At 32.3% G+C, this 23,572-nt stretch overlaps 1 pseudogene across 1 annotated transcript; it reads left to right on the top strand.

The window, feature by feature from the left end:
* Nucleotides 1-13,432: 13,432 nt before the first annotated feature.
* LOC124846536 (RNA-binding protein 1-like) lies at nucleotides 13,433-17,707 on the top strand (annotated as a pseudogene). Its single transcript, XR_015782322.1, has 7 exons — nucleotides 13,433-13,694; nucleotides 14,544-14,665; nucleotides 15,168-15,401; nucleotides 15,637-15,698; nucleotides 15,768-15,849; nucleotides 17,086-17,207; nucleotides 17,328-17,707. The product of XR_015782322.1 is annotated as an RNA-binding protein 1-like (transcript).
* Nucleotides 17,708-23,572: the final 5,865 nt, after the last annotated feature.

The raw sequence follows: 23,572 nt of genomic DNA, 5'->3' as shown, positions 1-23,572 counted from the left end.
AATCCCGAAATTGGCGTCCAACGCCATGCTCTTAGTGTTTGACACCATATTAATAAACCAATGACAATGACTAACTTATATTGTGTAATTATTTGTAATGGTACTTCTATGTATTTTTATAACTCTGGATTAATACAAAATTAGTGTGACAAGGTATCATTATAAGTTAATTACTCAAACTTCAATATTCATTTTCAAATCCATTCACAATAAAAAAAAACATATATAGTATAGTGTAAAATTATTACTAGCTTCCCTAATCCGTTACGAAGCTCTTGTCTCATAATTGCTCCTAAGCTTTATACCTCATGAGATACTTCAAAACCACAAAGAAATTTCAAATTAATGATTTGAATACATCTTTATTATCACAACAACAAGGCAAGAATTCACAAAAATTACTTTGTATCACATGCAAGCCTATAAATACTACATGCAACCAGATCAAAACTTGATTCAAGAATAAAACAAAAACTGAACTTATTTTATTTGCAAATCTGATATGTCAAATGTGTTACCTCTTACACCAAAAGCACTAAGATATGCTTGGATTTAAAAAAAATAAAAGATAAGATCAGAATATTAGAGAAAGCACAGAGAAATTCTAGAGAAAACAATTGTAGAAAGATAGATACAAACTTATTTTAATACATTTATATTTATATTTAACTTCCTCTAATAATAAAATGTTTGAGTATCATTTATTAAAAAAAAATATACTCTTAATTTTTCTTTTTAATCCTCACAATTAAGAGAGAGAAAAAATTAATACCTGAAGCAAAAATTAGATGAGTACAATAACAAAATGATTAAATATAATTTTAATTAAACATATAATTTTAACTAAACATAAAGTATAAATAAAAACTAAATAAATATACATTTGTCCATAAGTTTTAATTAAATATATGAAATGTTAATCAAATTAACAATATTAGCATAATATTTTTTTAAAATTATAAAAAGTACAGTAACTTATAGTTAATTAATATGGAGAACATTAAGCGACAAACGGAATACGAAGGTAAACTTCTTTTTTGAAATAATCCTAGCGGCATTAAAAAGGAGTTCAAATGGTGTTTCAATAATTAATTTATATATATATATATATATATATATATATATATATATATATATATATATATATATATATATATATATATATATATATATACGGGGTTTGCTAACACGCGTACGCCTCTTTTTCAGTTGGTACATTTTAGCAATGTGTACCAGGTTTTAGTAGACAAAAATACCTTATATATCATGCATGTTTTAAGGTTAAGGGTATTTTAATAATTTTCATTCTCAAAACTAAAAAAAAACCAAAACTCGTACTCACCTCTTTGATTCCTTTCAACCCTTTCTCTTTCATCTCTCTCTGAAAAAAAAAAATCAGAAACACTCGTTGTTAAACAATTTCTAACAAAAAATAATTTTATAATGAGTTTTCATTTTATAATTTTTGTCTTATCTAATTTTATCTAATTTTATCTAATTTTCACAAACATAATGACATATGAAAGAATTGGTAATTAATTGGTTTGGAAAAAATCAGAAACACTCCTTGTTAAACAATTTCTTACAAAAAAATGATTTTATGAGTTTTCATTTTATAATTTTTGTCTTATCTAATTTTATCTAATTCTCACAAGCATAATGACATCCAAAGAAATTGGTAATTGGCTTGGAAAAAATCAGAAACACTCGTGGTTAAACAATTTCTTAAATAAATGATTTTATAATGAGTTTTCATTTTATAATTTTTGTCTTATCTAATTTTCACAAGCATAATGACATATGAATAACTGGTAACCTAGAGGGTTTTTTTTAGAGATGATGCAAATGATGAAATTAGAGAGGTTAGTGAATATGATGAAATTAGAGAGGTTAGTGAATATGATGAAATTAAAGAGATCTTGAATGAACTTTTCCCTCAAGGCGAATATGCCAAAGACGAATATGTCAATGACTTAACTCTTTACAAAGGCAAATTGTTTAATGACGAATGTTTTTTATTTTTTCACTTGGGAATACAGTAGGGTGACAAAGAAAATGTTACAGTGAGAGAGATGAAAGATAAAAGGTTGAGAGGAATGAGGGAGGTAAGTAAGGGTTTAGGGGTTTCTTGTTTTTTTTTTAGTTTTGAGAATGAAATTATTCAAATACCCTTAACCTTAAAACTTAGAATTCATGATATATAAGGGTATTTTTGTCTACTAAAACCTGGTACACATTGCTAAAATGTACCAACTGAAAAACAGGTGTACGCGCGTTAGCAAACCCCTATATATATATATATATATATATATATATATATATATATATATATATATATATATTATGCATCAGTGTTTTAATTATTTTAATAATAGTTCAGGGGATAAACTTACACTCGTAAATGCAATTTATTCATTTTCTTTTTCTGTTTAACTGTAAAAATAACTCATCTATAAGGAAAAAATACTTTAACAACATCATTATGTCAGATTGGAGGGTCATTTTCTCATTTCAAAATTAATCTGAAGCAAAGCTTAGAGAGAGAACTGAAACCCTAGAGAGAGTGCCGCTTCCTCCCACCCACCAAACCTGCGAGAGAAGGAGTTCCCTTCCACCCACCCACCCATTACCGCCGGAGTGTCGCTGTTCACGTCTCTACCCACCCACCGTTCCATTTTCGTGCCTCTTCCCTGGAGCGTCGCATTCGTTGTCCGACGGAGTGTCGTCATAGACGTCTACCCACCCACCGATATTCCTTCCTCCCAGCCACGGAGAAGCGTTGGTGTTGGTCGAACTATCGCCGTTGAAGGCAACTTGTAGGCACCAAACTTTAGGCGTTTTGGAAACAACGTACTTGGATACCGACATTAGAGGTGCTTTGTGAAGGTTGCCTCCGTTGTTTTGGGTAATTCATTTTTTTGTGTTTGGTTGGTTTAGTTTGTTTAAAATTGTTTGGGCATTTATGGATTGTTGTGTTATTTGGGTGTTTTTGGTGATATGGTTTAGTGTGGCATGAAGTTGTTTATAACATATATATAGTGCTTGATGTGGTTTTTGTGAGGAAAGTATGATTTTTTTTGGTTTGTAAGAGTGAACTAGATGATTGACTGAATAAATACCTTCTAAGTCTGAGTTTGGAAAGAATAGAAGGCTTGTATGCAAATTTGTGCTATATGTTTTCTCTAAACTCTTGGATGATATTTTGAAATTGGTGGAATTCTAATTCCTTCCTGATAAATGATAAGTTTGAGATTCAAATATTTTCTAAATGCCATAAGACCATGAGTGAATGATAAGCATAGGGTCCTACACCATTTGATATTGCATAACTTTAGAAATGTTTTGTCATATGGGTCATGGTATTATTGGTCTAGTTAATACAACTTTGCTTATGGTGTTTGACCATACTTTCAGTGAAAATTTTCTCAAGCTACTGTCCAGCTCCTTATTTCAATTTAATAAGTGTCTAAAGCCAAAATAAAGGCACAATTCATATTTAAAATTTCCTTGAGTCTAGAAATTTTGTGCACACTTAGGCAAATTTGAAAAATTAACCATAATTAGCTCACTGATTCAAAATTTATGACTTTATAGTCATTAGAGTGATCTTTGAGTCTACTGTCCAACCCAAAAAGAATTAACTCATTTGGGGTTATGTGGAGAGAGTTATAAGCAAATCAATAAACAAAGGTCATAGCTTAAAATACAGAAAAACGTGATTAAAATGCTGATCTTAAAATGTCCCTGTTAGCTAACTCTGTGATCTAAAAATTACGAGACAAGAAAGATCTTTGAATCTAGATTCCAACAAACCAAAAATCATCTCATTTGGAATTCTGTGAAGAGAGTAATGAGTAAAATAGTGAGTAAAGGTCATAGCTGAAAATACTGAAAAACGTAATTAAAATGTCGATTTTAAAATTTGTACTGCAGTTGACTCTATTGTATAAAAGTTACGAGTTTGGTTTCCAAAGAAAGATCTGAGTCTAGATTCCAACAAAACAAGAATCATCTCATTTGGAATTCTATGAAAAAAGTAATGAGTAAAATAGTGAGTAAAGGTCATAGCTGAAAATACTGAAAAACATAATTAAAATGTCTATCTTAAAATTTATACTGCAGTTGACTATGTTTTCTAAAACTTACGAGTCTGGTGTTTAAAGAAAGATCTTTGAGTCTAGAATCCAATAAAACAAGAATCAACTCATTCGGAGTTCTATAAAGATAGTTACGAATAAAACACTGAACAAAGGTCATGGTTGACATCAAATTGACTTGAGATTAGGCTCTCTGATATTAGGTTTCTTGCTTCACACATGTCATCTTTTCTTCCTTTCTGGGTGCATTCTAACATAAAGATAAAATTGCTTGAAAGCTTAATCAATGATGATTTGCTTGAAACTAGTAAATCTTCACATGATGAAGTTGAGGATAAAAATGTCTCTGTCTTTGAAGAATTGGGAGACCAACTGATATGTTAAATAATATTATTTTGTTGTTGGACTTTGTTTGTTGCAAATTTGATTGTGGAGTAATTGTTTTGAAAATTATGGAGTTGTGGGATGGCATCGAGAAATACGAAGGCAACACAATGCCCAGTTACACAATTGTAAGTTGTAAAAATTTTCATGTTCTGGAGCTTTGATAGAAATGGTGCATTTTGTTGATATGTTGTGCATTTTTGTCTTTGCAGGAGGAACTACAACAGGTTAGGGAGAAAAATCATGTTTGTGATTGAATTTTGGATGTGAACAATGTGCGAAGGGCTAAAGTGTTGCAAGATTTAGGCATTGTGTAGATGTTGTTCAATAGAGATTTTTGTAATGTTATTGATGATTGGTTTACAACTTTTTCAATATGTATTGATGATGATTGAATGTGCATATTTGTTGTTAAAAATGTTCAAAGAAAAGTAGTGGTTACATTTATTGTTAATGAAATTTGAAGATCATCATGATCAATGTTTTAAATGTTTGCACTGAAGTCCCCACTAAATTTGGATGTGATGAAATATTGTAATTTTGAAATGAGAAAATGAATCCCTCCAATTCAAACACTGCCCCAATTCTGTTTCCACGTCATTCTAATTTTTTAATTTTGTTTTCCATGTGGACCAATCACGTTGTGACACGTGGTCCGTGTCAAAATGTTGTCAAATAGTGTTGTTAAAGTATCATTTTCCCATCTATAAATACTTAGTTTGTATTGGACGTATACTCCAAAAGTCTTCTTTATATAACGTGTAAACAATACACGTAATAATATTATTTTATTAAATTAATATATGTTTAATAACTATAAAGAAAAAACTTTAATTTTAGTTACTGTAAATTTGTTTCTTTATCTTCTTTCTCAATAAAATACCAAATCATGGTTGGTTTTACTCTATTTACTAGTGGGAGGATGGAAACATATTAGGTCGGGACTTATTCATTATCTTATTTAACAAATAATTTTAATTGTTTTTCATTTTATAATCTTAAAAAATATCCACAAATATTTTAAATTTCGCCTTTTAATATTTTAAAAATATATTTTAAAAATTTTTAAAATAAAAACTAAATAAAATTATAAAAAATATAAAATATAATATAAATTAAATTAAATATAAATTAAAAATTAAATATTTAATTAAATTTAATTTAATAAAAGATAAATTAAATTTTAATTTTATTTTTTTAAGTAACATATACTTATAAATATGGATAGTATGATGTTGTATTCGATGCATTCATAAACAACTATTAAACTATCGGCTGCTAGTAAGTATTAAATATCCGCAAGTATCAACTATTCATCACATATTTTATCTGGTAGATATTCTCATATACAAATATTTTTATCATCCCAAACTAGCGAAAGACTATTTTTACCAACTTCTATTGTTTATCTAAATATAATTTTCAATTTAAATTAATAATTTTTTGTATAATTTAAGATATTTTAAAACTATTTGTTAAATAATATAAACAAAATTTATTTATTAGTTTAAGAATATTTTTAACTAATGATATATTGCACTATATTTTTTTTCTTAGTGTAAAACTCCAATTTAAGATGTCACAAATAACTTATAAAACTAAAAATTTAAAACTTTTTTAAATTAAATTAAAAAGAATATGTTATTCATTTAATCTTAATTAAATTAAATCATAATCAAAACTTAAACCTTTCAAAATAATCACGAAAATAATTACATTATTAAATAAACAAAATTGTTTAATAAACCCGAAAGTTTCCTAAATACTTGTTAATTTTGTTGTTTTACTTATCTACTGGAACATTTGTGTTACCCTTGTATAACAACACGAGTTATATGATCATCACACAAACACACAAAAAAGGGTAAACCAATAAAATGACCATCAAACAAGAATATATCATAATATTTCAATTATCAAATCACTACTACATATTTACTACACAAACACTTCAAAGACAAATTATACAAAACATCTTAATCCAAACCACAATTCAACTCAACCTAACCATGCCAACACCATCAATCACCATAAACCTATGTCATCTTCTATACTTATGTCGTTTTTCGTATTTCAGTACACTTGACCTGTTTACCAAAATAGGGTCTGCTTACCAAAGCAAAACTTTTCTGCTCACCAAAGCATGACCTATTTACAAAAATAAGACTTTCCTGTTTACTAAAACATTGTCTAATCACCAGAGCAGGATTTTCCTACTTACCTTACCAAAACAAGACTTTCTTACTTACCAAAACATAACCTATTTACCAAAATAGGACTTTTCGTTTTACCAAAACAGGACCTACTCACCAAAGTAAAACTTTTCCGCTCACCAAAGTAGGGCATATTTACCAAAATAAGAATTTTCTATTTGTCAAAAGAGGGTCTACTCACCAAAGTAGGATTTTCCTACTCACCAGAGCAGAACCTATTTCCCAAAATAGGACTTGTTCAAGCCCTCTATCGTACATAATGTTGTAAAAGCTGACAATAAAGGAATAAAGATCACGAACAAAATACTTCCTGAGGCGTGTAGATCACTGTCCTTAAGGACTTATCCGCGGTGTATTGCGCAAGTCCCCCAGGATACAACAGGAACTTCTCAGAAATTTCTGAGGATCTCAGAACTATCAAGGAACTCTAAACAGAGTATAAGAATAACCCAGAATAATTTTAGAAAAGAAAAAGAGCTAAAGAATGAAACTCAGAAAAGAGAAGAATAAGAAAGAATGAAATTTTGTGTGTCTTGGAATGGAGGAGGAGCTCCCTATTTATAAAGTTCATGGATCAAGCCCATGATCCAAAAATCCAAAATATCTTTTAGAAAAATAATATTTTAATTAATTAAAACGTTGCAAAATAAACGTTGGCAGCCCCTAGCTTGCGGAAGACACTGGAAGCTCAATACCTAAGGAGGCTACAGAGCACGTGGTCAAAACCACTCCACAAAAACGGCATCATCCGATTCTTCAGCACGCACAAAATACAGAAGAAAGATCTTTTGCAATACAGGTTTTACAACAATCCCCCACATATTGCAAAAGATAAGAAACAATGATTGAAAGAAAGAAAAGAAGAAAAATCCTGGGTTTTATAAGATGTAATGCATCAGAGCTGGTATAGCAAGTTATATGAACCAGTCCTAGATCAAGAAACTTAACACACAGTGTAGTTGGTATAGCAAGCTATATGAACCAAAGACACTTGAGTGTGTTAGAGGTTTATCAATCACATTACACCCCCACAATCCTTGCTGATATCGCTGTGTTGTGCTTACTAGACCATGCGCTTGCCCGGTATTCATGAGTGCTCTAGAGATCATGTCAAGATCTCATGCAAGCGGCCCTACTTGACACTCATATAGGTGATTTCATCAAGTGTATGCTGCAATTCATACACCACCCATAAGGGATATGAAGATCATTAAAAGCTTTGATTAATTACAAAGTTTAACCTCTCAATAATGCAGTCTCTAGCACTTTCACACACACCATAGGAATGGACATATTTGATTTAAAATCAAATTAGTGCTATCAGAACTAACAAGTGACTTGTTTTTACCCATATGAACCTTATTCATGGGATCTCCAATCACAAAGGTTGGGTTACCATCACTTGTTTGTTTGCAAGTGGCTTAAGTTACATTCCCCTCGATGTTTCTAATATCATATTTCTTCCCAAGGGTTTTGTCAGAGGATCTACTAGATTTCGTTCTGACTTCACATAGTCAATGGAAATAGTTCCACTCTTTAGCAGCTGCCTCACCAAATTGTGTGTCAATTGGATATGTCTATTCTTTCCATTGTAATTTTTGTTTTTAGCTATAGCTATTGCTGATTGGCAATCACAGTGTATTGACACCGATGGGGTTGGTTTCATTCCTAGTGGAATGTTTGCTAAGAAGTTTTTCAACCACTCAGCCTCACTTCTAGTCATCTCAAGAGCGACAAACTCAGATTCCATTGTTGATCTTGCAATAATAGTTTGTCTGGAAGATCTCCATGTAATCGCACCACCCCCAAGTGTGAATACATAACCACTAGTGGATTTTGTCTCATCTGAATCAAAGATCCAATTAGCATCACTATACCCTTCTAGTACAGCGGGAAATCCACTATATTCAATGGCATAATCCATTGAACCTCTTAAGTATCTCATAAGCCTGGAAAGTGCATCCCAATGTTCCTGATTTGGACATTGAGTGTACCTACTTAGTCTACCTACTACATAAGCAATATCGGGTCTAGAAAAGCTCATCAAGTGCAGTAAGCTCCCAATTATCTGGGCATACTGAGGCTGAGATAATGATTCTCCTCTATTTTTCATTAATTTAGAGTTAGCATCATAAGGGGTACTCACGGGTTTGAAATCATAAAACCCAAACTTCTTAAGAAGTTTCTCAATGTATTGTTCTTGGGATAGTAATATACTATCTCCCTTCCTTATGATTTTAACACCTAAAATTACATTGGCTTCACCCATGTCTTTCATTTCAAAGTTCGATCCTAGAAATAATTTAGTTCTAGTAACAATCTCATTGCATGTACCAAAAATTAACATGTCATCCACATACAAACATATAATGACACAATCACCATTTTCAAATTTAGAGTACACACATTTATCAGCATCATTAGGTGAAAAACCATCACATAACAGTACATTATCTAGTTTTTCATGCCACTGTTTTGGTGCTTGTTTCAATCCATACAAAGATTTTAAAAGTTTACATACCTTATTCTCTTGACCAGGTACAACACACCCTTCAGGTTGAGTCATATAAATTTCCTCTTCTAAATCACCATTTAGAAAGGCAGTTTTAAACATCCATCTGGTGTATCACTAGCTTATGGATTGCTGCTAAGGCTAACAGAACTCGAATAGAGGAAATCCTAGTCACAGGGGCAAAAGTATCAAAGTAATCTATGTTGGGTTTTGAGTAAAACCTTTTGCTACTAATCTTGCCTTATACTTCTCTATAGATCCATCAGGATGATACTTTTTCTTAAAGATCCACTTACAACCAATGAGTTTTGCTCCTTTAGGTAAATCTACTAAGGTCCAAGTATTATTTTTCTGAATTGATTCAATTTCAGTCTTAATGGCTTTATCCCACTGTTTTGCATCAGGAGCACTAATGGCTTCTACAAAGTTACTTGGATCATTATCAACTAGATAGGTATAGAAATCATTACCAAATGAAGTTTCCTTCCTTTGTCTTTTACTTCTTCTTAATTCCTCACACAAGGCATCACTATTATTATTATTTTCTATAGGTTGAGACGTCTCACTAACCTTTAAAGGAAAAACATGTTCAAAAAACTCAGCATTTTTCGTCTCCATTATATAATTTCTTTCAAGTGTATCACTTTTAAGAACTAGAAACCTATAGGCAGCACTATGTTCAGCATAGCCTAAGAACATACAATCAGAGGTTTTAGAGCCTATTTTCCTTTTCTTAGGATCGGGTAACATCACCTTAGCTAGGCACCCCCACACTCTTAAATATTTAAGGTTAGGTTGATAACCTCTCCACAGCTCATACGGAGTTTTACCAGTTTTCTTATGAGGTATTCTATTTTGTAAAAGACACACAGTAAGCAAGGCTTCTCCCCAAAGGTTATCAGGTGCACTAGAACTAATAAGCATAGCATTCATCATCTCCTTAAGAGTTCTATTCTTTCTCTCAGCTACTCCATTAGACTCAGGTCAATATGGTGGGGTTACTTCCTGGATGATACCTTCTTTAACACAATAGTCATTAAATAACACATACTCACCACCTCTATCTGATCTAATCCTCCACAAAAACTGCATCATCCGATTCTTCAGCATGCACAAACTACGGAAGAAAGATCTTTTGCAATACAGGTTTTACAACACATAAGAAGACATAGTATCCACAATTACAAGTCATTCATCTCAACAACATGGCCTACCACATAATCATGAACGAAATTTAATCACATCACCTCATACATCAAACTACAAGTTTGGGAAACACCACAACACATCACGAAAAAACACAACACACAACTTAACATACACACCTAACAACTTGGTACTCATTCAAAACCACCTTTTATTCCCACTCAAAAGATGCATGGTATAAAACATCAAAATCCATATAAAAGAAATATGGCCAAAACCAAAAGTGCATTTAATACACACAACACATGCACAAAGTTTCGTGTCCAAAACTCATTCTCATACACAACACCAATGATAGTGTTTATCCCACGATAAACTTTAAAACACAAACCCACCATTACCACACAATAGTTAAACATTAACAAACATGATAAACACCCATTTGAAGCCCATACAAAAAGAAGAAAATAAAACCAAAAAGGTTACAACGCCGACCATAATAAATGCACCAACAAATATTAAATAATGTAATGGACATACATCAAACCATACAGTTCATAAATGCCAAGAACGACATGTAATCATGTCACCAATTTATACATGTAACATAAGACACTCCACAAAAATAAAGATTAGCTTCTCTTTCCTCTATTCCAACAAAGAGTTCTAAATCATCTAAGTTCTCCTAACAGTTTAATCCTATTTCTCCCTTAATAGAAAATAATGTTTTCCTTTGAAACAACTCTCACGACTATTGTAGGATTTCTATCTCTTTTTCTTGACGTTTAGAGTTTTTATTTTAATATAATATAAATAAGAGACATACCGAACTATATTAAATTTATTTTTCTGAACCTTTATAAAAGTTCAATATTTTCCGAATAAAAAAACAAAAATTATCTTTATTCTAATTAATTTTGATAAGTCCCTAAATAATATATTTTATTATTATTATTATCTAACCATAATATCCAATTATATTTAATAATATATCAAAATATCTTTTAATATAAAATAAATCCTTTAAATATAAATAACAAACCATTTTATCTTTTAATTAAAATACTTAAATACATTTATATATTTCTCTTGATTATTTAATTTTTTTTCATCTCACATTCAAATTTATTATCATCACTACAACTCATAAATATATAATATTTTGAATGAAATTAAATGCTAATAACGCTATCTGGTATTTTCTTGTACTTGGCTTTAATATAATACATATACCATACGACAATCACTTCTTCAATAATTAAATTTAACCTTTTATATAATATTTCTATCTTTTAATTTTCAATTATTTAATAATTCAAAGATAAATCAACTATAGTGATGATACTAAAATCACACTTTGGATACCTTCATCCCAAAATTCGAGGTAATTGCAAAAAGATTAAACTCTCACAAAGTAAGTTAAGAAGCATGTTTATAATGCTTGTTACCGAAACAAAATCAATCACCAATCATTAAGCACCACCTAAATTTATATCACCAAAACAAAACCAATATATATATATATATGGGTTTGCTAATGCGCGTACGCCTGTTTTTCAGTTGGTACATTTTAGCAATGTGTAAAGTAGGAATGACAGAGAAAAGATTGAAGTGAGAAAGATGAAAGAGAAAGGGTTGAGAGGAATGAGAGGGGTGAGTAAGGGTTTGGGGGTTTCTTTTTTTTTTTTTTAGTTTTGAGAATGAAAATTATTAAAATACCCTTAACCTTAAAACTTATAATCCATCTAAAACCCGGTACACATTGCTAAAATGTACCAACTGAAAAACAGACGTACGCGCGTTAGCAAACCCGCCCTATATATATATATATATATATATATATATATATATATATATATATATATATATATGGAATGGTTTAGATTTGAACACACCATGTACAAATTTCAAAACAAACACACCAAATTAAACAAATCATCACAATTATCTTTGCTATAATTATACACAACAAATCATATAAATATATATATTTTTACCACACAAACATTTAATATAATATTATCCACTACCTTAGTCTTATCTAATAAGTGTTTTCTTTTAAGTGAAACATGATGTTACAAAAAAAAGAAAAAGATCGAGACTTTGATGAAACTTACTAATTACGTGTAATAAATTAGGTATATGTTTCACTCAATCGTATATAATATTGGTTTATGCAAGTGAAATTCTTTATTTTATTTTTCATTTTGAAGTTATACAAATTAAAATTAATCATTGACCATAATCATAGTAGTATTGAAGCGATTTTTTTTTATCAAATACTAAAATTAATGACATATTATAAATCATAAAAAGTCGAGATAAACCAACCATATTGTGATGCCCTTAGTGAGGTATAGAACTGTTGTTTAATTAATTTATTATAATCTTTTTAAGAGAAAATTTAAATGTTAGATATTTTTTACGTTAAGACAAATTATCGATTCTGTAGTATTATTGGCATTTTTTTTTATTATAATAGAATAGAGAGATTGACTTGACATAGGAATTATTATTCATATAACAAAACTGATAATACTTCCAACATAAAAATAATTACTTTCTAACATTTTTTTACTTAAACATTACATAAGTCGAAAGTAAATCTAAATAAATTTTCAGTTCAAAATGTTTGCCATGTCATATTTTTTGCAAGATAATTCTGAAAAAGTTTTAATTTAAGGATAGCTTATAAGCTTAATGAGATAAACTTTACTTAATGGATATTTCACTCAAAAACTACAAATAGAAATGATTAAACTCTTTTATTCAGATAAAAAAAATCCCAACATTACCTAGTACTTTGAGAAATAAAGTTCACTGTACATAAAATCATTTAAAAAATTAATTTAAAAATATAATTTTAAAAATAAATAATAAATATAGAAATTAAATTGAATTATATATATATATATATTGAAAGACTAAATCAAAGTTTTCTTATTTATCCAATAAAAAATTGAATAATATGACATATAGTAAAACAGTGATTAGAAAGAAAAATATAAATAGGATCTGATAAAATATGCTAAAGAAGAAAAGTGTATTGAAGTAGCTGCTTATAAGATGTAGATTGAAAAAAAAAATGAAATTCATTATTGGTTGAGCAGAACTTTGAATCTGCGTCGTTTGGCTTTTCTGAGATATAATCAAAAGAAGCTTCAACCCATATTCTCATCCTCTTTCACTTTTCAATTTCAATTTCTGTTTCAGTTTTAATTTCAATTTGGTTCATCAATCTATCAATTCCCATCCTCATGTCCGACGGATATTGGAGATACGCCGCCGAATCGCGGCATGCCCCTTCCTCTATCGCCGGCAAGCGCTCTCGTTCCGACTACGGTATGCCTTCAATTCAGGGTTTTTCATATTTATCTTTTTCTCTCGCTAGGTTTTCATCTCAACGCAAAAGGCCATCTTTACGTATTTCGCCAAATCTAAAGTCAAAATTTTGAATTTTCCCTTTTATTGATCTTTCCCCCTTCCATTTTCTGTCCTTTCCTGTTACATAGCTTTATTTTTCTTGGTTTGATTTGGTTTGTTCAATTTCCTTTTCTTTTTACCGTGAACTCTTTCCCTCGTTCCAAATAGAGAGGGTTTATGTTTGTTCCTTTTAGTTTGGATACTCTGTATTAGGTCACCTTCATGATTATATGCAGCATCGTCATCTTGTTGGCGGGTGTTTATGCTGAACCGAATTTGGTCTTAAATTTTTTAGATACATCTCCTTGAATAATGATGAAGAATTCTCTGTTCCTGTTTTGTCCAAGTGCCTAACTATTTTTCACTGTGGGTTTCAAACTAGATATAGATTCAGGACAAGAAAAGTGATTATCCTCCCCTGCTAATTTTTCCAGAGCTTTTGGAAAGAAGTTTTCATTTTATTTACTAGACTTGACACAATATGCTTACCTAAGTCCGAATTTTGTGCCCGTGATAGTACTCTTTTAAGTGGGTCTGTCTAATTTTGTGATGAATCTATCTTTTTTCCGATATATAATTTAAATAATGAAGCTATTCTATTTCAAATTCATGTTGTCTTAATCTTAGGCTTGTATCTTGATAGAAATATTTTCCCCTGTCATTTGATTTTAATCTTGTGTATTTCACAATCATCATGTGAATGATTCATTGTTACCTTGTTCCTGTCTTTGTATTCTCATTAGTTTAAAGTATTTTTTAATTTTGAAGATGTCTCTGGTGTTCATGACTTGCCCAATTACTTTCCCCATGATGATGATAGAGGAGGGCTACGAGTAGTTAGAGATGCTGAGTCCCTTGATGCATCTTATGAGAGTTACCTCCGTAGTGCGGTATTAGCTTTTTTTCGGTTCTTAAATGGCCATTTATCTATTTCTTGTTCTTTTATTCCCCTGATTGATATATTGAATTTGTAGGCAACTAGAATGTATTTAAATGTGTTTGTTCATGGATATGATAGAGAGCTGGGTGAGTGGATTTTTTATGCTTAAACTAATGGTAAAAAAACCCAAATAATTTCTGTATCAGCTCCAAATTTCCAATGGGAGATGTGAAAGGAATAGGGGAAAAATTGGTAGTTTTAATTTTCTTAGATACATTGTTTGGAGTAATAATAACATTAATTGTCGTGTTCTATTGTGTAGTGAACACAAAATCATGAACTCTACCTTGTCCTAATATCCTATCCAGTTAAAGTGAGCATGTGATCGAAATGGAATAATTTATTTTACTGTCTCGCACATCTTGTTCGATGTCGTATTACCACAAAGTACATCTGATGTGTGAAATATGTCTATATGTTTAAGGATAAAAAAATCGTACATTTTTCATCAGATTTCATCATATGGTTCGGACAGTCCACTAGAACCATTGGAGGGCGAGTTCCCAATCGTACTATTGACGATTCAAATGTTGCAAATATTGGGGGAGTAGACAGGGGAACAGATGTAAAAGACAAAATCCTGGGGTTTAGTAGTGGAAGGGCTGACCATTCTCTTCCACCTGATGCTACCAGTACACTGTTTGTTGAGGGTTTGCCTTCTAACTGCACAAGACGGGAAGTAGCTCGTATCCTTTCATTCGGTTCCCCTTAGATCAATGCTTTCATTCGGATTTAATTCTTCTTCAAGTGAGATGTCAAGAGTGAGAGATCTACTGTTGATTGAAATAAGTGTTTTTGTAAACGGAACCCACTTTATATCAACGGTAGGTCGGACCGCACTTTCTTTCTTCACACATATCCCGTTAGAGGAGTCAAATCTTTTTCATTGTAGATTCTTCCTCCTTAACTTGCGAGGTACAGATATATTTCGTCCTTTTGTTGGCTACAAAGAAGTTAGGCTTGTTAGCAAGGAGTCAAGACAAGTAAGTTTAATTAAAAAGTTTAAAAAAAATTGTATACGTTGATGGACATTTTACTTCTATTTTGTGCAGCCAAGGGGTGATCCAATGGTACTTTGTTTTGTCGATTTTTTGAGTCCGGGTCATGCAGCAACTGCCATGGAAGCATTGCAGGGTAAGCCCTCTATTTCTTCTACTCGTATAATGTCATCCTCATGTGTGTATTGGAAAAACCTTTGTTCCATTTCTTTATCCACTTAAGTTTTAATATAGAGAAAATGCTATAGAACCATTTTCTGGCAATTTCATCGAGTTGGCAAGAAGGAACTGTATATTTGACTTCTTTATGATTTGAATTCCTCCTGTCCGTGCCTCAAGACCGTGGGCTGCTCTGCATAATATATGCTGGGTTTTGGGTAAAATATAAATCCAGTAATCTGACGAGGTAGTGATGGATTTAGAACGTGAGTGTTGCCTGAAACATACTCAGTGGTATTGGATCAAAGGATCTTATTGTAAGGAAGGACATTAACACTGGATGCGAGTGTGGAATCCTAGAGCACTACTTGATGGTCTTTCGACATCACTAACAAGCAGCATTGCATTTAACCCTATGCAATGCATTTCTCATCTACCACACTTTTATGCGGGGATGGAGATGGTTTGACTCAGATGAAAGCTTTACTCAAGCTTCGAAAGGTAAAAGACTGATTCATGTAAAAGTAATGTCACGATAATGAATGTTATGGACTCCTTATTTTCCATCATTGTCGTGGTCATTGATAAAGCTGGCATATCTGGTTGAAAGATCGTGGGGGCTAGATTGTGAATGCCATGCAATTTGACATTTCCAAGTTACGGAGGCAGGCCTCCTGCTTTTGAGGAACTCATGTGGGTTGGGTGGATTGCTTAAAAGAACATTGGTTGCATGGAACATCGATAGCTAAGGGCCTGTTTGACAAAATACGCTCTCTTGGTGTAGTAGACTTCCACATTCATTTGCTCTTCCATCTACCAGTACAGTAAGATCGTGTGTTGCATGTCACAATTTATTATTTGTTCTGCCGCGTAGATACTTAAACTAGGTAGGTAATATTCGACCAATATTCTAAGTTTATTGAATGGCCAACGGTGAAGATAGTCTAATGATGGAGCCTTATTTAAAGTTTACTCACCCTTCCTTTCAAGTACCAAGTTTGACCCCTTCGGTAACGAGTGAGAGGAAAGCATATTCACCTATGTTGGACATTGGGTTTGAACGTATTTAGATGCATTTCAGGATTATTATGTCTGTCATAAGCCGAGTTAAGATACAAAACGCGTCTTATATCATCTTCCTGTTGACACCATAATCCGCTGCACAGAACACGGCTAGTTGTTCAGCGTAAAACAGTGAACGTTAATTTTGCAGGTTACAAATTTGACGAACTTGACCGCAACTCGGTCAATTTAAGGTTTCAATTTGCTCGCCGCTATCCTGGTGCGAGGTCAGGTGGCATACATCGTGGCAAACGTTGAATTATGCAATTACAGGTGATTAATTCTATTATTTCAATACGCCCACACTGTTTGTCAATGGTCGTTGGGTGCTGGATAAAAACTTAAATATAAACAGTTAATCATGCTGAATCGTGAAACGGAAATTCCATGTAGGATTCACTCACGATGGGGAGGTTATGATTATGATTTTGAGAGGCAAGTGACCAACATTGCAGTCGAGAATTACAGTTGCTTTCATTAGCAACAAGTCGATCATTGTCGTATTCGTGTGGGGAGTGCTCGCTAGAGATTCAGATTGTGCGTGTTTGAGAAAAATTGTTTAATATATTTACTATAAATTGCTTCAAATTGTCTTATGCGAAATAACTTATGACTTCGATGGCTTGTCATTGCTCTGTCGAATATATTTGTCTACTAATAAGAGGGATGCTTCCATGCACGGGTTCTACTTTCTTGTGAGCCTTTAAGATATCAGGTACTATTAATTTTTAACTTTATTAGATTAGTATAATTAGACAATTGTCAATTTTTCATTCTTGTTCTGGCCCAAATACCTGCTTTTTCGCCCTTGGTATATATTTTTCAGGTTAATATGATTTTTCTAGTTCATAACTTTAATACGAAAGGTTCCTTCAGTGCATAGATTTGTGTTGGTTATTACATATATTTGATTTTATTGTGAGTGTCCAGTCCCAGTTATACGGTGAACTTGAAGCGGATGATAAAATGTGGAAACAGCATGTTCTGTGGGAAGGCATTGTTCTTTGAATTTGATCCTTCTTGGTTTAGTCCAGTTATACGGTGAGCGTACTTTCACTTGCACTTAGTAACTCTTCGTATTCATCTCTGTCCGAAGCTTTTCCACGAAAGATACCTCCAAGGTATCTTAGTTGCGTCCTTCAGAAGAAAAAAAGGTCTTAGAAGATAGTGTCATTTGTGACGTTTGCTAGTGCTGCTTACGGAAACAAATAAAACAGAAACTAAACCTATGCGTTTGGTTTTTGTTGGATACTGCTATAGTATTGTGAGCAGTTGCGATTTTACCTTACCTTGACGGCCACAATTCGAAGACGTTACGATTAACTTTCCAGCATCCCATCGTAATGGTTTTTTTAAAAATTGGTGAAAATAAAAAAGGGTGATATTTTATTTTTACATATTTTAAACTTTAAAACCACAATCTTAAAATAAAGTCATATTTGTAAATGGGTTATTCATGCGCAAAGAAATAAATTGACGACAAAAAACCTCAACCGAGTAAGAGATGTGACTATTATTTCATGTGAGTTTGTGTTGGATATTTAGAGATAAAATGAATTTGTAGTATATTTGTTTTTATTTGACACCAGGTTTTGTAAAACGTATATTGGTTGTTACCTGCTAAGACCAACCCTTCCATAAACCGTAACTTGGACCGTTATGGCCAATGTCTCCTATACCTTCATATCTTTTATTATATCTCAAACTTTTCTCTTTTTTCTATCTTTTAATTGTACAAGTAACATTTTTCTCATAATAATATTCTGTTGGTTGGTTGGTTATGAAATATGCAGGATATTTACCTGGAACAGCAGAAAAAAGAGCAAGATTTGGTTTGCATTGTTTGTATGGTATGATAATTATTTGTTATAGATTCTCTATTGATGTAATGGTAGTTAGGACAGGTAAGGTTGATTTGGAGCTTCTTCCATTCGAATTCCCTTCTGTATGGGTTCTTCTTAGACCTCCAGCAATCTGAAATGTTAGTTATGGTTTGGTTGCACAAAGATGGAAATTTAAACATAAACCTGTATAGTTGGCATTTCATACGAATAATTCTAATTTTTCATACAAAATCTTCTTATTCATCATGTAAAGAAAATATTGAGTGGTTTTTAAATTTTCAAAACTGAAATGTATTTTTTTTTCATTTAATACTTCATAAGTTGGTAGTAAGAATTGTTGCAGAATACTTATAAGTACACATTTGATTATCACTTTGTTGAACTCCAATCATTTAACAATAATTTTATTTCATTTTTATACAATAGACGTACGAAGTAACAACATGGGTCATACACATTTTGCGTGTAAGATAACCACGAAAGAAAATAAAATAAACACGAAGCATCGAGTCGAAGTTATTTCCGCAAAACATTTCTCTCTAATTCTTACCAGGAAATATTTCCAAGTATTCAGTTTATTTTTCCCAATAATTTCAAGAATTGTGAATGAGGTTTGAAAATTTTCCTATGTAAAATTTATATATAAGATATCCACCTACTCAATTAAAAAAATTATTCATATATTATTTAAGTAAGATGTTAACAGTAAAGTTTTACATGTTTTTTAAATAAACATATCTAAATGAATTCAATTTGCGAGCTAATCCGATTTATCGTGAATTTGATGTTTATCATAAATTTGAGATTTTAAATATGAATCTAACTAAATCCAGTTCAATGTGGTTAAATGAGTTTAAGTTGAGTTAAAAATAAATTAATTTGTAACTCGTGAATGATAATTTTTATTAGTTTTTTTACTATTTTTTATATACTTATTTATTATTTCTAATTTTGTATGTTGATAATTTAATTTTTTAAATACTAAAAATAATTTTATTTATTTTTTAAGTTATATAGATTGATATTTTAGTTTTTGGTTACTACCTTTATAACAATATTTGATCAAAGAGATAAATATTTTAATTATAATGCTATACAATAATGAATTGGATGAAAATATTTTAATTGTAATTCTAAAGGGATTACTACTCAACTTTTACTCCTCAACATCAATTTCCACAACTTGAAGATCCCAATTCCAATTTTTTTTAATGCCTTGCACTTATTTAGACCACTTTGGTGACTCAAACAAGTCACAATGCACTAGTTAAGGATGCCCTTACAGTCTAAAACACTCTAGGCCCCAAATACTCAAAATCACTATCTCACTTTCTCTCAAAATGAACTAGACCACTACCAATTTATTCAAAACAGTGCATACTTACCTTACCTTCCACTTGATCACCCATTCAACAGAATACATCCATCAAACATACCAAATTTTAGATATCCACTTCATGCAAACAACTACACAGTCATTAATTCTAGCATCACATATTATACAGTTAGGTTCGTATAACGCGTCATACCCAAGCAAGTGAAATACCACTCCAAACAACATACCAAGTCAGAATATAGCATACATATGCCTCATACAAACAATGCAAAGATGTATTTCTAGCTCCCCTTACCTTGTAGATGTCACAGCACAGCTCACTGGAATGCCCTAACAGTACCTCGAGTTGTGAGAAACCTAAAGAACACCCTACACACCACCACTTAGTGATTAAGAACAACTCTTAGAGATAGAGTTTGACAAAAACAGGAAGAAGTATGTTTCTAGTTACATGCAACCAGTAGAATCACATGTTCTAGGTTCCAAAACAGCGGAGGAAAGGGGAAAAATTGCTTATCGGTCGGAATGAAGAAATCGATCGGTCAAAACGGAGTCCTCTGCACCGTGGATGCTTGAGCACCACCTAATCGAAAATCAAATGGCTTAGAGAGGAGAAATGGTAGAGAGAGAAGGCAGAGAACTTGGAAGAACTTGAGATTTTAGAGAGATAGTAGGAGTAGGATAATGAACCAGGTTTGTCTAAAAATATATTTTATGCTGAAAATAGAAATATGGTTCTTATTAGTCTAATATATACTAATTCACTCTTTTAAATCCCCCAAATTTTTAGTTTCTCACATTCTCCCACACATCAAAAATTTTTGACTTCGAAAATTAGACTTACCAGAGGACAGGGAAGGATAGGACTCCCTCATGACTCCCTCTAACTCCCAAGTAGAATCATCAGTCGTACTATCCTAGACAACCTTGACTAGACTGATGGTTTCTGCCTCTATGCTAAAATGCTCTAGTGTTCAATAGTGTAGATTGGTTTAGCCATTATTCTCAAAACAAATTTGAACCCCAAGACCTCAACTTTTAAGAATTCTCTCCTTCGGCTAACCAACCGTGTTGTGTCAGCCACACTGCCAACCCCTCACCTATCCTTCGCCAATTCTCGTAAAACTATTCTAAAACCTTTACTAGTCTTGACTTCAAATCGACCCTTAACTGATACTCTTTTGCCACCTCTTGCTTCTTCTAAGAACCACCATACCATTGACTTTATTGCTACAACTTCTGATTAATCCACCAACTGTTATGCTCTTGATCATCTTCAACCATACCTATTCTGATGACTTCACATTACTTTACTGATTTACACTCTTGAGTAGTATAGTTTCCAACTATACTATCTCATTACTAAATTAAAATTCTGCTCCTTTCAAACAACAAAACAAAGTGAACACTTCACCTTCACCCATTCAATTTGTCAACCTGAACCATATGCAATTCTCGATTCACTAGCCTGCACTCATACTTAGATCTATAACCTCTTCGACTTGAGATCACTAACTTGATTAGTATCAAGCCAACTGATGATGCATCTCAAACTAGGATTTCCAAACTGCGCTTTCTCAACCATATTGAGAAACCCACTAGTTATAGTATTTCAACTATGCTAATGGAATCTCTTTACAACTTCTCTTCAAATCTCCATCTTCATAGTCTTCAACGAACTCTTACTCAATCCTTATCGAAACGAGAACTTGAATCTCCTCTTTATTCAAACCATCTGTTAACATTTTCTTACCTCAAGAGTAACTCCTTAACTCGAAACCATAACTCAACTCATCTCCTTGATCCCCTGACCCACTTACTATATTCATCGTCCATTAATACTTTCCCACTTTAAGGTTGACGATGCAGCTTGAAACCGTAGGCTAACTTTATCTTCTCTAACTCTTACATATTTCCTACCGACATGAACTCACTTCTAACTTTTGAAGATCACTACACATTCTCAACTCATTCTCAAATAATGACATCATCAACAAAACCACCAACACTTGATTATGAGAGCTCTTCACGCATACCTATTACTGATAAGAACATGCCCACCATTATCTGCTGCGCTACTCTAATCCTCATACTCCCTTACTCACTAGTTTACTGAAAAGAACTCTTCCTTTATGACTGCTGTAACCAAAAAATGCTCACCCTTGAAGAACCTTCTTCAAAACTTCTATGATCTTGCAAAACCGTGAGAAATCTTCTCTTCCACGATAACCTTGTCATTCCATTTTCTCAACATTATTTCTACTCCTCGAAAACGTACATGCTTGAACCTACTCTTGATTGCTAAGACTTATACTAGATTGTTCCAACCTGCCCTCTACTTCTCTTCTAAGATTCTTCAACTTTGTAGTTCTTCCCATGTTTGAACTGAGTCCAAACTATCAATGTTCTACCAAATCCATCACGTACCTCTTGTACACCTTACACTTTACAAGAAGTATCCCATAAGGAACCATTAACATTGGATAATAGCGAATTCCACCACTTATCTTCGTTAAACTCTTTCTGACTTTACAATCCCTTGTCTACACATTTTTAACTTGAATCCACTTCTGATTTATAACCGTTTGTTCTCTTTAAACTCAACACTTCTTGTTAAAACCATAACCCCTAGAACGATTTGGAAATCAATCAAACTCCTCCTTATGATCACACCTCAACTTATGAAAGAACAACATCATCTCTTCTTCACTTGCGTTTATTAGACCTCTCGTATTTCCCATAACACTTGCTCCCATCTACCCCTCAACTACACGTGATGCACCATCCTCACTTTCCTTCCCTACCAAGTAACCACTTCATATCAATTTCAAACTTGATCCCTCGAATCGACTCTACAAACGCTACATTGCTTAGAATTTCTTCTTGTACTCAGAAATGTCAGATTAACTTAAAACCTTCTTCTTCAAGAATCTCCTTCCTCAACCTAGAATCATCAAAATATAAACCCTGCCTTTCATCCTCTGAACTTCAAAGTACCTTAACTCGCAATGCCAAACCTCCGATCTTATCTGAACTTACAAACTCACTGCCTTCTATAACCCGGCATCCAACATTCACTTCTCTCTTGATCAAACTCAGCCCACCACAAACCTTACCTGATGAAGACTGACTTCAACTTAATCTACAACTTCATATCCTTGAACTTTCGATCAATTCAACTCTCTAATTATCCTGAAAACTACTTCAAAATCTTATATTATAAACACCCCCTTTTTATCTGTTTTGAGACCTTTCTTTCCCTTTCTTCACTCATCGTGCTCTTAATTCTCTAACCTTACCTTGTTCCTACCAAATTGACATTCTGATGTACTCCTTCCTTCAACACTTGAAACCTTTCATCTTCACCCATGGTCAAACCTTTCTTCCATGCGAACTACTAATCTTGAAACATCATTCTAAACTTGACTCTGAATCATCCACTTGTTGAGAAAACTTGA

Source organism: Vigna umbellata, chromosome 9 (genome assembly GCF_029865625.1).
Source record: "Vigna umbellata cultivar VRB3 chromosome 9, Vumbellata_1.0, whole genome shotgun sequence".
In the NCBI taxonomy this organism is placed as follows: domain Eukaryota; kingdom Viridiplantae; phylum Streptophyta; class Magnoliopsida; order Fabales; family Fabaceae; genus Vigna; species Vigna umbellata.
The sequence above is the reverse complement of the archived record's forward strand: the minus strand, read 5'-3'. Positions and strand labels throughout refer to the sequence as shown.